The sequence below is a fragment of the Pristiophorus japonicus genome, chromosome 18 (genome assembly GCF_044704955.1).
Source record: "Pristiophorus japonicus isolate sPriJap1 chromosome 18, sPriJap1.hap1, whole genome shotgun sequence".
NCBI lineage: Eukaryota > Metazoa > Chordata > Chondrichthyes > Pristiophoridae > Pristiophorus > Pristiophorus japonicus.
Window position 1 is genome coordinate 50420111 of NC_091994.1, and position 13088 is coordinate 50433198.

Here is a 13088-nt window from a genome sequence, read left to right on the forward strand (position 1 = left end):
ACAAGGCCATCAAACAGTGGTCAGCACGTAAGGTCCTGGACGCCCTCCGAAAGAAGGAGACGGTGGACCCTGTCGGGTGGTTCCCTGAGCGGACTGTCGAACTTGTTTGGCAGAACGTCTCATCGCCAAAGCTTACACACAAGCACCAAGACGTAGCTTGGTTGGCGGTGAGGGGGGCTCTACCCGTCAGAGTGTTCATGCACAGCCGACGCCTCAGCAGCACGGCACGGTGCCCCCGGGCCGGCTGCGGGGCGGACGAGACTGTCACCCATCTCCTTCAGGATTGCGCCTTTGCAACGCAGGTCTGGAAAGAGATGCAGTGGTTGCTGTCGAGGTTCATCCCAACAGCTCCGTAACACAGGACTCTGTGCTCTACGGGCTGTTCCCAGGGACACACATCGAGACAGACATCACCTGCTGCTGGAGGGCCATCAACTCGGTCAAAGACGCTCTTTGGTCTTGCCGAAACTTGCTGGTCTTCCAGAACAAGGAGATGACCACGTCCGCATGTTGCAGACTGGCGCAATCCAAGATACAGGAATACGTGCTGAGGGACGCACTTAAAATTGGTGCAGTCGCCGCAAAGGCACGGTGGGGAAGGGCCACAGTCTAAAGCCCTTCTGTCACGGAAAACCCGGGGGCAGAAATCAGCACCAAACTCCCTCGGGCTGTATTTGTAATTTACACTTTGTGTACATAGAGCACCAAATCTGTAAACATCAATGTAGTGCCATGTACACTGCAAGGTGTGTTATGAAATGCATGTTTGAAAAGAAAAAATGTAAATGTACCGTCACCCATTCCGGGCACTGTATTGTAACACATGAAATGTAATTTGTGTAAATGTACCACAATGTACCCTGTTTATTGTACTGAATCGCAGTTGAACAGAAAAACGAGAAATGTAACGAACGGAACTGCCGTCAGCACCCAGATGTATTGTATGGGATTGCCGACCGCAGCGAAATGTAATGAAATGCCATTGAATGTACTGTACAGATTCTTTTTATGAATAAAGTATATTTTGAAATAAAAAAAAAATTAAAAAAAAAACATATACAATTCATATAGGAGGTGGGTGGGGTGGCTTGACCCATCCACCTCCACGGAGGTGTGTGGGGGACCTGACCCATCCACCTCCATGGCACGAACCTGGTATTGCAGTACTTCCAGGAACGGTGCAGTGGCTCTAGGCCTTTTGGCTAAGAGCATTGGCGCAGAGTGATCCTTGAATGGGCCCAAGGTGACCTCTGGCGTTTGTGATTTGACAAAGAATTGGAACGATTGGCTACGAATTTAAAAAAAAAACATATACAATTCATATCGCTTCTCGGCCTTTTGGCTAAGATCATGCGTAACTGACCTGACAGGGGAGTAACCATGACCCCAACGTGGTTCTCCCTGGATCAGGAAGGTGGTTCTCCTATGCTTTTTTGGAAATCGGAGGTGGGTGGGGTGGTTTGACCCATCCACCTCCACGGAGGTGTGTGGGGTTGCTGACCCATCCACCTCCATGGCACGAACCTGGTATTGCAGTACTTCCAGGAACGGTGCTTGGGCTCTAGGCCTTTTGGCTAAGAGCATTAGCGCAGGGTGATCCTTGATGTGTGCAAGGTGACCTCTGGCGTTTGTGATCTGACAAAGAATTGGAAAGATTGGCTACGAAAAATTAAAAAAAAAATAAAAAACATATACAGTTCATACATCAGGATGCCACCGATAATGATGAAAGTGCTCCTCAATGGCATCCCAGTATCAATGGACCTAGACACGGGGGCCAGCCAGTCCCTGATGAGTATCAAACAGTTCGAAAAGTTGTGGGTGTCCAAGGTCAGGAGGCCAAAATTATCGCCAATTGACGCACAGCTACCGTCATACACAAAGGAGATCATTCCGGTGCGAGGCAGCGCCACGGTAGTCATGACCCACAAAGATTCGGAGAACAGGTTGCCACTCTGGATTGTCCCGGGGGACGGTCCCGTACTACTGGGGAGGAGTTGGCTTGCTGTCATGAACTGGAAATGGGGCAATGTCAATGCAATTTCTTCTGTGAAGCAAGTATCATGCTCATAGGTCCTGGACAAATTTGACTCGTTATTTCAACCCGGCATCGGCACTTTCATGGGGACCAAGGTAGTGATTTACATAAACCCAGACGCCAGGCCAGTACACCACAAGGCCACAGCGGTGCCGTGCGTGATGCGGGAAAAGACAGAAAGCGAATTGGACCGCCTGCTGAGGGAAGGCACCATCTCGCCAGTCTAATTCAGTGACTGGGCGAGCCAGATTGTGCCGGTGCTCAAGGCGGATGGGTCGGTCAGGATATGTAGTGATTACAAGGCCACCATCAATCGGGTGTCACTCCAAGACCAGTACCCGCTACCGAGAGCGGAGGACCTCTTTGCGACGCTATCCGCTGGCAAACTTTTTTCAAAATTGGACCTGACCTCAGCTTACATGACCCAGGAGTTTGAGTACAACAGATGCCCGTTCGGGATTCGTTCGGCCGCCGCGATCTTTCAACGAAATATGGAAAGCCTCCTCAAGTCGATTCCAGGGACGGTGGTTTTTCAAGACAACATCCTCATCACGGGTCGCGATACTGAAGAACACCTCCACGACCTGGAGGAGGTGCTACGCAGACTGGACCGGGTAGGGCTGCGACTGAAAAAGGCGAAGGGAGTCTTCCTAGCTCCAGAGGTAGAATTCCTGGGGACGACGGGATCAGACCTACTGCGTCCAAGACGGAAACGATCCAGAGAGCACCCAGACCCCGTAACATGAAGGAGCTGCGTTCGTTCCTGGGGCTCCTGAACTATTTTGGTAACTTTCTTCCCAAATTGAGCACGCTGTTAGAGCCGCTACAAGTGCTCCTACGCAAAAGTCGCGAATGGGTCTGGGGGGACAGCCAGGAAAGGGCTTTTGATGGAGCATAACAAATTGCTTGCTCTAACAATCTGTTAACGCTATATGACCCATGTAAGAAACTTGTTTTAACATGCGATGCAGCGTCCTATGGTGTCGGGTGTGTGTTGCAGCATGTTAATGCCAAGGGTCAGTTACAGCCGGTAGCTTATGCCTCCAGAAGTCTGTCCCAGGCAGAAAGGGGCTACGGGATGGTAGAAAAGGAGGCGCTTGCTTGTGTATATGCAGTAAAGAAAATGCACCAGTACCTGTTTGGCAGGAAATTTGAGCTGGAGACAGATCAAAAACCCCTAACGTCCCTTTTGGCCGACAACAAGGCCATAAATGCTAACTCATCGGCCCGCATACAGAGGTGGGCACTCATGTTAGCCGCCTATGACTATACAATTCAGCACAGACCAGGCACTGAAAACTGCGCCGATGCACTCAACAGGCTCCCACTAGCCACCACTGAGGGGGCTACCGAGCATGCTGCTGAGATGGTCATGGCTGTTGAAGCTTCCGAAAGCGAAGGCTCACTCTTGACGGCCCGTCAGATTAAAGTCTGGACAAATAGAGACCCGCTACTGTCTTTAGTCAAGAAATGTGTCCTGAATGGGGACTGGGCATCCACGTAAGGGGCATGCCCTGAGGAATTTAAACAATTTCACAGGCGTAGGGATGAACTCTCAATTCAGGCCGATTGCCTACTATGGGGAAACAGTGTAGTCATGCCCCAGATGGGCAGAGAGGTGTTCATCAGAGAACTCCACAATGAGCACCCGGGCATTGTCATGATGAAGGCAATTGCCAGGGCACAGGTTTGGTGGCCGGGGATAGATGCAGACCTGGAACTTTGTGTTCGCAGGTGCAACACGTGTGCCCAGCTGGGCAATGCACCCAGGGAAACACCCCTTAGCCCCTGGTCCTGGCCCGCCAAGCCATGGTCACGCATCCATGTGGACTACGCAGGTCCTTTCATGGGAAAAATGTTTTTGGTTGTAGTAGACGCCTACTCCAAATGGATCGAGTGAAACATTTTAAATTCAAGCACATCCTCTGCCACGGTAGAAAGTCTATGGGCAATGTTCACTGCCTGTGGTCTACCGAATGTCTTGGTCAGTGACAATGGCCTGTGCTTTACAAGCACTGAATTCCAGGACTTCATGGCAGGCAATGGAATTAACCATGTCAGAACGGCACCATTCAAGCCGGCCTCAAACGGCCAGGCGGAACGAGCAGTGCAGATAATCAAACAGGGGATGCTCAGAATCCAAGGGGGTTCCCTACAAAGCCGCTTTTCACGCCTCCTGTTGGCCGATAGATCCCGACCACTCGCTCACAGGGGTTCCACCCGCAGAGCTGCTAATGAAAAGGACGCTCAAAACCAGGTTATCCCTTATACACCCCACCATGAAAGAAATTGTCGAGAGCAGGCATCAGTCACAATGTGACTACCATGACAGGAATGCGAGGGCGCGAGGTATCGATGTCAACGACCCTGTATTTGTCCTCAACTACGCTGCAGGGCTCAAATGGCTCGCAGGCACTGTGATTGCCAAAGAGGGGAGTAGGATTCTGGTAATTAAACTTACCAATGGGCAAATCTGCCGCAAACATGTGGATCAAACAAAAAAAAAAAAGAGGTTCAGCAATCCCATAGAAGAAGCAGAGGAAGAACACGATGTAGAGTTCACTCCACCACAGGTGTCCGAACACCGGAACCGAGTGGAGTAGAGCCCAGTCACTGTGGGCCGTCTGGACAGGCCTGAGGCACCGCAAACAGCAGACACTCAGGCAAGCGCCCAACAACCGAAGCTCCAACCCAGGCGCTCGACAAGGGAGCGTAAACCACCAGAGAGACTTAACCTGTGATCCCAATAAGACTTTGGGGGGGGGGGGGGGGGGGGGCGGGAAGGTGATGTCATGTATTCAACCATCATTGTAGCCCATGTATAAACGGACCTAAGTTATACACAGAGAACAATGACCACAAGGTGGTGAACTTGTGGGAGACACTCCTAACCTGGACTTTCAGGTATAAAAGGGGAAGCTCCACCCACCTTCATCACTTGAGTGCTAGCAAATAAAGGTTACTGGTCACAGAGTGACTTTCTCTCAAGCATGGGCCTCGTGTGCATTTATACTGTATAGTAAGGACATATTAGTTTTTGCCTCTCCCAGATCACCACATGGCTCCGGTTGGGGTGGAGTGTAGATGTTTTCAGTAGAAGGGGTGTCGCAGTTGTGTGAGGCGGACTGGTTGGGCTGGGTGCTCTTTGCCTTTCCGTCATTGTTCATAGGTTCATATTTAACCTTTAGGGCTGCTGACCAAGGGCCGGCGCGGACACAATGGGCCGGAATGGCCTACTTCTGCGCTGTAAATTTCTATGTTTCTAATATATTTAAGGTGGAGATAGACAGATTTTTGAATGGTAAGGGAGTCAAGGGTTATGGGGAGCAGGCAGGGAAGTGGAGTTGAGGTCCAAGATCAGACCAGCCATGATCTTATTGAATGGTGGAGCAAGCTCGAGGGGCCAAATGGCCTACTCCTGCTCCTATTTCTTATGCTCTTAGATCTAATCCTTTCCAAATCCTCAATCATATCCGAAAATCCTATATTTCTCCAACCATGAAGATCTCCGACTCTCAATCCAGCCTCATAACCAAGATCCAAATTTAGGTATCATTCTTGTTGCCCTCCTCTGCATCCCTGCTGGAACCTATAATAATCTCAATATCGATCTCCAGATACGGGGGCAGGGGAAAGAGATCAAAACTGGACAGAATGTCCAAGTACAAGTTATTTAACTTTAGTGTTTAGTTTTGTACTTTATAGACCAGCAACACTTCCAAGAAGTGCATTGTCTTTCACATAGCTTCTGAATCTTTATCAGCTGGTTAGTGAAAATTTCCAAACAACATCCCCTTACAGCCTTACATACCAAAGTACATTTATCAGTAAAAATAACTATCAGATTAGGTCAGCTAGAAACAGTCTGTATGCACACAGTTCACTTTCAAAGTTCCTTTCCTGCAACCTTCTCCTTCCCCACCCCTTTCCCAAGTGAATAGAGCTAGGCATATTTTAAAACAGCTCAAACAATGGGAAATGTTTGTCCAGACAGAACGGTTTAATGTAGCTCGTGACAATTTAACATTCACAAATCATACTTCGAAATAAAATGCATGAAAAAAATGGTCTCCGCAGATAATACCACAACATTAAGGGCAGTAAATCTAACCGGAATACACAAATAATGGACTCACTCACTCTGACACAGTTTATAAATGCAACAAATTATATTACTTTTACGAATTAGCAAAACATCAGCTTTAAGATCTATCCAAAGTCCATCCTTACTTAAATTCGAAGACTTTCCAAACAACATGTCTGCTGAGCTACACAAACTTATGGTGCATTGTAGATATCTCTCTTTAAAAATGTGCCCATTTTAAACGCAGAACAGTCTGCCAAAGAAACCACTGCACTTTCAACATCAAACCAGGAAGCCAGTGTTCAGCACAAGATCCTGGTTATCTCTGCGGCCTACAGTGATCAGGCACCAACTTGTACCATATCAAATTATACATCAAACAATATAGCACAAGGCTCTAGTTTTGTGACTTATGATAGCCCCAAAACAGACAGACACACACACACACATTTGGCATAACCAGCCCACAGATATAGGAAATGTTTAGCAAATTCAATATATTGCATCGTGGGATGGAGCTGGTCCCTCCCTGGGGTGTCACCTTAGCTGACAAGGGCAGGGCCTGCATTCACAGTGCCCAGAATTTATAAACACTTAATAGATCCCAAATGTTATAGATGCACAGTGGAATAGATTAACTGGCAAAGGAAGATGGCACCTTGACCCTGAAGACGGACATGAGGCCGAGCCTCAGTGGCAGTCACTGTGAGGCTGGCTGAGGGGAGGAAAAAATGCCAGAAGCTTCCTCTTTGAACTTTCACCACACAGAGCTGCCCAGCTCAAGGCAGGTAGGCACCATTTTGCCCAGTGTGCTGGCACAGCGCGACCCAACAGCTCCCCAATGACCCACTGCTTTTTAATGACATTATATAAAAGCAACAAAAAAATGCCATATTTAACCTCGAAAAGCACAGGCAGTCACGCTGCTGAGCCATTATTAGTCGTGCGCACTGGAGGCTATGCCCACCTTCCCTCTTAAGATTAGGATCTTTTTAAAGAAGCTCTCCCTCTCGCGGACTCAACCTAACTTTTTTTGCTCGGCGACTTGCCCCGCCTCCTCCTCCTTCGCTTCGCCTTCCCGCAGGCTGCGTCACAATCAGCCGCCGCTCGTCCATTGGCCGGCGCGCTTGTCAATCAGTCGCTCCGCGCGCACCCTTCGACCGTTGCCGCTGTTGGGTTAGGTTGCACCGCACCGCACCCCCCTCCTGCTGCGCGCGCTCTGTTTCTCTCTCTCGCGCGCGCACTCCCCCGCGCGATGCGCGCCGGGAGCTGTAGTCCGGCTGCTGGATTGCCGCCGCGGCGACAATCCAGCAGCCGGACTACAGCTCCCGGCGCGCACCGCGCTTGCGCCTGCTCACTGCCGCTCCCCCCTCCTCCTCCCGCTCCCCGGTCAGTCGGGGGGCGAAGCGCGAGCCAATGTACAGTAGAGAGTACAGTAGAGAAGCGAGAGAAAGCCGGCCGGCCGGCCGCGCGTCGATGTCCGCCTCACAAAACACGCTGCCATCGTCCACTTTACCTCGCGTCCGAGCGGTCCGGCGACGGCGGAGCAGGTACCCGGTGGTCTCGAGTCGGCTGGGGTTCAGGCCCAGGTTAGATGTGTCACCCACCCACACTCACTCCCTCCCTCTCGCCAATAGCCCGTATGTAACTCACTCCCTTCCTGGTTCCACCAGGCCCTCCCCTCTCTTAAAGCGGTCTTGTGCCCTCCCTGCGACTGTCAGGGTCCTACCCGCTCAGCTGCAGCTTCCCCTTTCTTTTTAGTTGTCAGTCACCAAGCAGACCAAAGGCTCTCGCCTCCCAAACGACAATTCTCCCCTTCCCCTGCTACTCTGAAGGGCTCCCCTGGTGTCCCACAACCCCCACTCCCCCCTACTACCCTCAGCCCCCACTCTTAAAGCTGTAAAATACCCCACCCCCTCCCTTCACCAAAAATAAGCAAGGCGTCTCATCAAAGGCAAATCTCTTTCCTGCTGCTGCCAGTGCACTGATAGGGTCTCACTGCGATACCCCCGCAGTACCTCCCAATATTTAAAGCTGCAATGACCCCCACTTGGGGCGAGTCTCTTAAAGGGGCACTGTCTATTTTTTTTTAAATACCATTTCGAACAATGGGCTAACCAGTGGGATTTGGTACATGGGTTATTATGGATCTGACCAGTCCAAGAGCAAATCTCTCCGGTTTTGCTTGGAAGATTAGAATTGCTGAATCATATTAACACCTGGGAGTTCTGGTATAACCTTGACACTCCTTTAGCTGGACATGCTGATAATGGCAAGGGCAATCTGGTCTTTCTCTGCACAAAATCATAACATGCAGGTGAGGAATGCCAATTGAGCAATCTTAATTCACCCATCTAGAATGGCCATACACTCCCTAATTGCTGCTTCTAATTGTTTCTTCAGGGATCCCAGGGTTTTCACTTCCACTACTCTGCCCAGGGGTCCATTCTAAGTATGGATCACTCTCTGCATGAGGAAGGACTTCCTTTTTTATTATACCTCTGTATTTCAACTCATCCGCTGCTGAAGCCCTCATCCATGCCTTCGTTACCTCTAGACTTGACTATTCCAACGCACTCCTGGCTGGCCCCCCCACATTCTACATTATGTAAACTAGAAGTGATCCAAAATTTGGCTGCCCGTGTCCTAGCTCGCACCAAGTCCCGCTCACCCATCACTCCTGTACTCGCTGACCTACATTGGCTCCCGGTTAGAGGCACTATATAAATGCAAGTTGTTGATATCAGTCCTCAAGTTACCTTTTAATAATTTGAACCTATGTCCCTTTGTAATTTAACATAATAATCTGGATTAACCGTTTTCATACCATTAACTATCCTATATGCCTCTTTAAAGTTAATTCTGAGATGCTTCCTTTCCAGGTTGAAAAACCCACATTTCCGCAGTCTGTCCTCCTAACTCAGACACTAGGGATCTGCCTCCAGCGCTTGTATCGTTCCCCCGTGTCTCAGTGACCAGAACTGGACACAGTTCTCAAGGAGCTGTCTGACCAACAGTTTGATCACATCTTCCTCGGACTTGTTTTGGCTGGTCAGTTCAACATTCAATTTGTTTTATTGTTTCTGCAGTGCATTGGTTGGATATGCTAAGCATTGTGTCTCCACTGGCAACAGAATTCCATTTTAAATTAGAATCATAGAAATTTACGGCACAAAGGGAGGCCATTCGGCCCATTGTGTCTGTGCCGGCCAAAACAAGCTATCCAGCCTAATCTCACTTTCCAGCTCTTGCTCCTTAGCCCTGTATGTTACGGCATTTCAAGTGCATATCTAAGTACTTGTTAAATGCAATGAGGGTTTCTGCCTTCCTTCCAGGCAATGAGTTTCAGACCCCCACCACCCTCTGGGTGAAAACATTTCTCCTCAACTCCCCTCTAATCATTCTACCATGATGTGGGGATTATGAGTATAAACCTGTGCCCATTACCGGCAAGGCTCACCGCACAGCACTGAACCATCGTGGTCCCTTTCCCATTTTATTAGACTAGCTGATGTCCTGACTGGAGACAGACCTGGGATGGAGGGTTTGAGCTATTATGTTGGTTTGGGTGTCAGGGTGTGGGGATAAGGTGTGGGTCAGTGATATACGGCAGTGTCAGGGGAATAAAAGAACATAAGAAATAGGAGCAGGAGTAGGCCATTTGGCCTCTCGAGCCTGCTCCGCTATTCAATAAGATCATGGCTGATCTGATCTTGGCCTCAACTCCACTTCCCTGCTCGCTCCCCATAACGCTTGACTCCCTTATCCCTGAGTGAGTCTACCCGTTCTTGATAAACTATCGGTGCAATTTTTAAATCAAATGCACGAGTGTGGGGAAAGGTCCAGTGAGCTATTGAGGCAGCCCATGAGACGGTGAGAGAGAGGAAAGCCTGGGTGTGTCATTATATCGAAGAATCGCTATATGACGTACAGGAAGCATAGAGAAACTTTGTGCCTTTATCATTATATGTTACAGAAACACAAGTGACCCGACCCTGAAATTCCATGGGATGTGATCCTGACAGTTCTGCCAAGATTGGGACTTGGCAGTGCCCCTCAGCATCGACCAGCGGGAGTCTGCGGGCTCAATGTGAGGGTATCTAATCGACACGAGACAGGCTGGCGCAAATGCTATTACAGGCACATCTCCGACGCCATGTATCCCCCAATAGCCAGAACCTCCGGCACCCGCCCACCATTGCAAACATTTTAAAGGAATCATCCCTTTCTTTGGAGGCAGAGGCCTATTCCTCCCATTTAACAAAATGAATAATTCTATGTTCCTAATGGGAATCTGCATTCACAGGTCAGACTTTCGGAGCTTTGGTGTTGTAGCTCTATCTCCAACCCATGCTCCTATCGAGTACGGCTTCCCAGTTTTGAGCGTAGGATTGCGGAATCAGTTCTAACGTGACACATAGGGGTCGAAATTGGTTATTGCCGTTTTTGAGGTGGTGTCACCGCCCGAATGCTGACTTTAGCGCCAGGCGTTAGGTGCAGGCTCAAAATGCCAAATTCAGTTCTTGCGCCCAAAGAGAGAGCAGCGCTAAAAGGTGGCGTTGTGCACTCATCCTTGGGCGCTGATGCAGCGGGAGCTCAGGAGGCACACTCAATTTCCTGACGGAAGGCTGCCGGCATGCGAGCTGCAAAAACGTGAAGAAAAAAAAAATTAACTTCTCCAACCCACACACTCCCCCACTGGTACAACTAGTAAATAAATGTTGAAATAAATAAAGAAAAAAACTTACTTTGATCTCTGGGCGATTCCGCCCAAGATCCGCTATGTTCACACCACTTCTAACAGGCTGTACGAACGCCTGCTGGTGAGGCCACTGTAGAAACGCAATATCGCGACAGCAATATCAGTTGCACGCTGGATGACGTCACCACGTGGGTGGCATTAGAGGGCGCAGCGTTACCTCTTAGCGCCTCCACCAAAGACCAACTCAATTTCGACGGGGGCGTGGATGACGCTTACCACCAACGGTAGGCCTTTGCCACCCATCGCCAACGTTAACTGGCAGCGTTATCAAGGGAATTTCGGCCCCTTCATTCATTCATTCATGGACGGTCCCTCAAACGAGGATGATTTGCTTCCACAAGAGTTCACAGATGTTTCAATGAAGGACCCGATGTTCCAGTCCTGAATTCCAATTGAAGGCTGGAAGATGCCTGTGCATGGATTTTTTTTTAACGTGTGGTGACTGTTGCACATCAGCCACCAGACGGGCTTGACAGAGCTAGGCCTTTATCCAGTGGCAAGGGTTAACCAGGACGACTGGAGACCTGCTCTGCTGCACGGACCTAGTATGCACACATATTGCAGTGTGGGCAGGCCCGTGCTGCCCCTGGGCCCTTGGCTCGTCTGGGCCCCTTAATGTGGTGGTGTGCAGGAGTGTGGCTATTACAAAGATGTGAATGATTGTACTACAATAAATAGTCTGAACATTTAGTTTGTACTGTGCAAGGATTTCACAGCTAACCGTTATCAAATTGTGGACTCGTAGACTGAATGTTAATGTTTCTGATGTAACTTATGTTTTTAAAAAGAATATCAGGCAGTACTTTTCTACTGTTTAGAAAGCAAATGTTGAAGTTAATTCATTTTTTTACAATCCAGTGATGAAGTAGAAAAAAATTATAAATGTTAGTAATGAGGCAGTCCTGGTAAGTTCAGACACTGACATCACTGACAAATTTACTTCAAGCAATAAAGTCTGTAATTTCATATTAATTGTGCCTGCAGCTTTCAGGTCCATTTTCGGCCAATTGACAAATGGTCCCTCTACCTTTATAAACCATGAATGTCTGATTCGAAGTATTGTAAACACCAACTTCTTGTAAATCGATTCAAAATATTTCACAGTCCATCAACTGTGAAAAGTAAAATTAGCCGGACTGTGCCATCATGGGGATGAGGGAGTGTGGAGTGCTGGCAGCATTTCGAAGAAGTGTTCAACTTTACCAGCTACACCCCTGAACTTAAATGCACCTGCAGAATCTAGAAAGAAAGACTTGCATTTATATAGTGCCTTTCACGACCACCAGACGTCGTAAAGTCCTTTACAGCCAATGAAGTACTTTTGAAGTGTAGTCACTGTTGTAATGCGGGAAATGCGGCAGCCAATTTGCACACAGCAAGCTCCCACAAACAGCAATGTGATAATGACCAGATAATCTGTTTTTGTTATATTCATAAGTATTGGCCAGGACACCGGGGATAACTCCCCTGCTCTTCAAAATAGTGCCATGGGATCTTTTGTTTCCACTTGAGAGAGCAGACAGGGCCTCGGTTTAACATCTCATCCAAAAGACGGCACCTCCGACAGCATAACACTCCCTGAGGAGTGTCAGCCTAGATTTATGTGCTCAAGTCCCTGGACCCTCTATTTTGGGCCACTTGATTCTGGGCCAGATGTGGTCAGAAAATGTGTTCTTTTTTCTTTGCTTTCCCCTTCTCTTTTCCTTTCCTGACTCTTACTGGGGATGTTTCCATGCCCCCCTGCTCCCACTGCAACCTTTCCTAAATTGACTTCCTTCATGTGAGCCTAGATGGTGGTTGTCGGTGGGAGATGTCACAGCTGGATCTGTCTGGTCCTCGCCCAATATCTGCTTTCTCATACTTTACAGGGGTGAGGGGGGGGCCACTGGATAGTCATCAGAAGGATTTTCCTCTCCCTTGTATATGTGCACCAAGACATTATAATGCCCCACCCCTCCACAGATGAGCTCATCTATCTCGGTACATCCCCGTGATTGAACTTGGCACTGGACTGGTCTGCGTGGCTCATTACCATATCAGTCAGTGCCTTTATCTTCAAACCATTGGTAGCAATTGCTTTTCCACTTCCCCTTTTAGCTTTCCATGTGACACATCATTTCTCAACAAAGAGATGCGGGGGCGAAGTAGTGACGTTTTGCCAGGCCCCTACCGGCACCTGCTCTTGATTTAGCCATTGGCATCAA

General features: G+C 48.8%; 1 protein-coding gene, 1 long non-coding RNA gene and 1 other non-coding gene across 8 annotated transcripts in view; 2 read left to right on the plus strand and 1 right to left on the minus strand.

Annotated features, from left to right (window-relative positions):
• LOC139228715 (zinc finger and BTB domain-containing protein 7A-like) overlaps positions 1–7730 on the minus strand; it is a 177443-nt gene extending 169713 nt beyond the window's left edge. For 2 of the 6 annotated variants that reach the window (XM_070859992.1, XM_070859990.1), the window contains exon 1: positions 7639–7730. The gene's annotated coding sequence lies outside the window, so the exon portion shown is untranslated. Of the gene's footprint in view, positions 1–7022; positions 7187–7638 lie in introns of those variants that run through there. The other 4 variants (XM_070859986.1, XM_070859987.1, XM_070859988.1 and 1 more) reach the window with 4 other exon arrangements.
• On the plus strand, positions 1323–1520 carry LOC139229463 (U2 spliceosomal RNA). The gene has a single exon (XR_011587722.1). It is a non-coding gene; the product is annotated as a U2 spliceosomal RNA (small nuclear RNA).
• LOC139228716 (uncharacterized) lies at positions 7493–11856 on the plus strand. Its single transcript, XR_011587606.1, has 3 exons — positions 7493–7672; positions 9005–9173; positions 10099–11856. It is a non-coding gene; the product is annotated as an uncharacterized lncRNA (long non-coding RNA).
• Positions 11857–13088: the final 1232 nt, after the last annotated feature.